Source organism: Chrysoperla carnea, chromosome 1, assembly GCF_905475395.1.
Source record: "Chrysoperla carnea chromosome 1, inChrCarn1.1, whole genome shotgun sequence".
NCBI classification, from domain to species: Eukaryota; Metazoa; Arthropoda; class Insecta; order Neuroptera; family Chrysopidae; genus Chrysoperla; species Chrysoperla carnea.
In genome coordinates, this window is record NC_058337.1 from 108,664,808 (window position 1) to 108,669,414 (window position 4,607).

At 27.3% G+C, this 4,607-nt stretch overlaps 1 long non-coding RNA gene across 1 annotated transcript; it reads left to right on the forward strand.

Annotated features, from left to right (window-relative positions):
• The first annotated feature begins 3,518 nt into the window (after positions 1-3,518).
• Positions 3,519-4,351, forward strand: LOC123305175. The gene is made up of 3 exons (XR_006536832.1): positions 3,519-3,641; positions 3,698-3,726; positions 4,139-4,351. It is a non-coding gene; the product is annotated as an uncharacterized LOC123305175 (long non-coding RNA).
• The last annotated feature ends 256 nt before the right edge of the window (positions 4,352-4,607 follow it).

The window sequence follows — 4,607 nt, forward strand, 5'->3', positions numbered from 1 at the left end:
TTTCAACCCTTATAGAAAGGCCGTCGGCCGGCGTTACACACAAATCTAAATATTAGTTTAAAAAAATTTAAATATTAAACTATATTTGGTTTTTTAATAAATAATATATAGAAATAAAAAAAAGCTAATAAAAAACTAAGCCACTGGTATTTATTGTTGTATTTTTACTTCCGTCGCTAGAGAGAAATATTTTTATCTGCGTTACCTGAGGTCGTAAAAAAGTCATAAAAACATTAATGTTTTCATAAACATCACTTAATTTGTAGAAACATTAAAGGACAAAATATCTAATAAAAATATTTGTACATCTGGGCATCTACCGTTGTTTTTTTTTTCTTTTCATTTTTATAGTTTTTCGAATGTCTTTATTTTTAATTTCGAACACATGATTCGTTTGTTTTGATTTAAATCTTTTTAACTTTGATCGAACTTTAATAGTTTTGTTTTTATTATTATTTCACACGTGCGACGGGAAAAAACCATTCTGTTTGTTATCGTATAAACAATTGGGCACTATTTATCCTGTACAAATTTTCTCTTTGGTGTATTCTTAACTTTGATTAGTTAGTTCAACGCGACGGAATTAGTAAATTCGGAAAGTCGTGAGAATAACAGCTGAAAATTTATTATTTGAACTTTCCTCTCCTGTAGCGAAAACAGTTTTAAAAAAATGACTGAAGAGAGAAAGCTGAAAAATTTCAAAACTGTAAATGTATAACTAATATAAAGATTATTATATTTGGCCTACATTTATCAAATTCAACGAATACGTTCTGAGAAATATGACTTCTAGTGATTTTATAAATAACACAGCTTTTGGCTTTTAAAAAAACGTCGTTACCCTTTTTGTTTTAGTTGATAGCCAAAGCTTAACTAAAAAAGTAAGGCCAACATTTGCTATAATGTGGTTTAATAATTAAATATCCCCAAAACAAATTTGCCGTACTTTTTACTTTAAAAATTTTCAAATACCTGAATAATAAGCATTTTAATCAAAATTCTTTGCTTGCAGAGCTGTTTAGAAGTTTTAAACGATCCTTCATGTGGTTTAATACGATGTCTATCTTTCTGTAGTTTAAAATTTCAACAAACGAGCTTAAAATCTTATTTAAAACTTGTTTGAAATATACATATTTTTATACCACAAAAAAACAACATATTACAACTAGGAAAATTAAACAAATGACAATTTAAGTAAAATTACATTCTAAATAATTAAACAACATTAAAAAAAACATTATTTTTACACGATTAAACACCGCACCAAGTTTTCTGATAAAAGTAAAATTACAAAAAAAGTATTGTAATTTTACAAATTACATGGTAATTATATTATCTAATAATAATTCATTTCATTTTCTAAAAAAGTATCATTAACGTAAATTATACAAATTATTGTTTTTTGAAAAGAAAAGAAGAATTTTTTAATAATAAAAATAATAAAATATAATTTTAATACAATAAAATGAGTCAATTTCCAAAAAAAAAAAAGTAGGTACAACAAAATTATAAGTTACACAGCCAATATAAAACTCGTTATTTAATCTCAAATTACAAAATTCAATTAGGAAAAATCCAATTTAAAAATGTTTTAAAAAATAATATAAATTTAACTTAAATTTAACCAGATATGTATGTTTCCAATAATTTCCACTTAGAAATTATAATCTCTTCAACGAGAAAAAAAGTTTATCTCAATGTATTTATCACTGTTGAACACGTACAAAACTCTATATAACCATTTCATTTATTATGAATAAAATATGAAGAAAAAAAACATAATCTCATCCCATAATATAAGTACGATGATGTATAAAAAGAGCATATAGAACTATCTTTATCTAGACACTCTTCCAATATGGAAGGCAATTATATCTATTTCACTTTAATTCTATACAATTACGATATCGTATTCACTTCATTTTTGGGAAATATATATGTAATCATTTTGTATCTTTGTTGTGTATAAGACAATTATCATATTTCATTCCATTTACACGCCTTCTCTCGTCTTCCATAATAATGAATGTATAAAAACACCGCCCATTTTCACTCATAATGAATGAGTCAAAATGCATTTGTGTGTGCTTGGCTATGCATAATTTTACCATTTATTATCTCATATTGGAAATTAGACTGTGATTTATGATACAAGAGTTTTAACTTTGCCGTACTCAGTTTGTAGGTATCGGTCACAATCTATTCATGTCGTTGTCGTAAATTTAACGTGTCATATTGGTTGCACTTATGGAAGAAAAACAAGTTTGGATTATACACACATTTTTAAATGGGAAACTAGTTTTAGGCATTAAAAAAATCATTAAATAGGTACTTTAAAATATTGTTAAGAATTCTACCATTTTTTCTTCTTTTTGTCGAATGTGGTTTTTTTGGTTGGTTATTCAAATTCCAATTAATTGAACAAGCTGGTCAAACCCCAAAATCTTGCATATTTGATTTTAATTTTAATTAAAATCGACGACAAACCACATGTATCTTTCTTTGTCAAATAAACCGCGCTCTTTGCTAGACCCAACCAATGAAACGCTTCAAAAATAATTGCTTTGATGTAAAAAATTGTTTGGCTCATCCAATATCTGCTTAATTATTTTTTAAATTTATACTGTACTTGTACACTGTTCAAAAAAGTGCTAGTTGTTAGGAAATATTTTCTTAACATGCTAAGGAGGAAATATTTTTTTGAATAAGGTTTCAATTCAAGTAATATTTACCTGTTATTAGAACATAAACAGCCAAGTAAACGTGTTTCCTTTAATCTAGAATTTTTTTTACAGTGTAAAACAATTTAAAACCCTGAATTTTGCTAAGAGTAGCAAATTTTATTGTTTCGAAGATAAGCTGGTTGATTTTTCTACCAGGGTAGTTTTTTTCTTCAATTAATATGTAATAGCCAGGCTGATATTTTTACTTAACTTCTATAAGGGATGAAGAGGAAATGAGTTTAACAAGAATAGAATAACAAAAAAAAGTTTTCCTCTTAACAAGGTATACAATTTTCCCAGAGAGTATCGATCGTATTAAACACCTCATACCACCCCACAAAATTTTCACCCATTTAAAGTTAAATATATAACCATATTTACCCTTCTATAATATAGCACACAGGGTTATATAATAAAATAGTATAAAATCCTGCCCACAGATAGCAATGAAAACCGCCCTCAGTTGGATTCGACGCGGTGGATGAATATAACAAGGGAGCAGACGTCGATTGTATACTAGCGTCGTTTCGATGTTACCAATTCTATTATATTACAAACGTTCATACTGAAAAGTTCAGTCACGATAGACAGATCGACGTTAAGCGTCGTTCAAAACACATCATCATCTACACTTTGAACTTGAAAAAAAAAAACCAAAGACAATCAACTTTTGGATGTGGTGCATGAAGTCATCAATTATCAACGACCAGATCAAACAAAACAAAAAGAAGTTATTTTTTATATGAAAACAAACAAAAATATTTCCACCACTCTTTTTTGGAATCGCTCTGTGACAGAACACCTACGCTGTACACTAATTTGTAACATTGAATATTATTTTGCCAGCATTGTATCTACCTGTTAAGATGGTGAATGGATTTCTGAAATCATAAACATTGAAATTGTTTCCAAAAAATTGTAAGTAAAAATATTTAATTTTAATTCAAAATTTTTAAGTTAACTTTTTTTTTCAGTTCAAAAAAAATTTTCACGACACGTAAAGGTAAAAATAAAAAAATTATTTAATTTTATTTAGTGTTTTTGTGAGGTTAGAATATGAAATGTAGTATTTTTATTATTCTATAGTCGTAAATACGTGACCACTTATTAAATTCCCAAATGGTATAACACCCTTTAAAAAAAATTTATTGGACATTAAGTGGGGTGCGATTATTAGTTTCTATATACAACACCTTGGATCGACTCTCTATTGTATTCCAATACAACACATCTGACTGTTACCATAGTAACAAACGTATAGATGAAATTCACCAGCATTCAATAATTCACAAGGGTATGTTTTCGATAATTCCCTGAAGGGTGAACAACAAAATGTGTATTTCGTGTTTAGAATATTGAACTGTGTTTTTTTTCTCTCGTATTTTAATTAAAAACCTTTGTTTTTTTTTTTATAGAAAATTTTATACCTGGTGTGAAGATCAACTGCGAAAGTCTTGTGAAGATGATGTCCAAGAAAATGATGTCGTCTTCGTATGCTGGCTAATGTAGAACCCCCTGTACGTATACTGAATGTATCCTGAGTGTAATCTTGTCCGGTATACCTTCAGTATACGTAACAGGAGGCCTCACTTTGCAACGTTGGAGATTCCGTGCGCTGATTTTTTCTTTCTTCAAATAAGTGGCAATTTTTTTTTATTGAAATAAATTATAAAAATAACATTTTTATGTAACTTTTATTACAGTTATAAATTAAACATAATACATAGAAATAGATAAAAACATAATTTTTATGTTCGAGAGAAAAAAAAACTTTTTTGATCGTAAAAAAACACTTGTGAAAAATCATGTACTACGCATTCTTGATTTTATTATTTAAATGCTTTTTTAATTAAATATTAATTAGACAATTAATTGTATCATAAA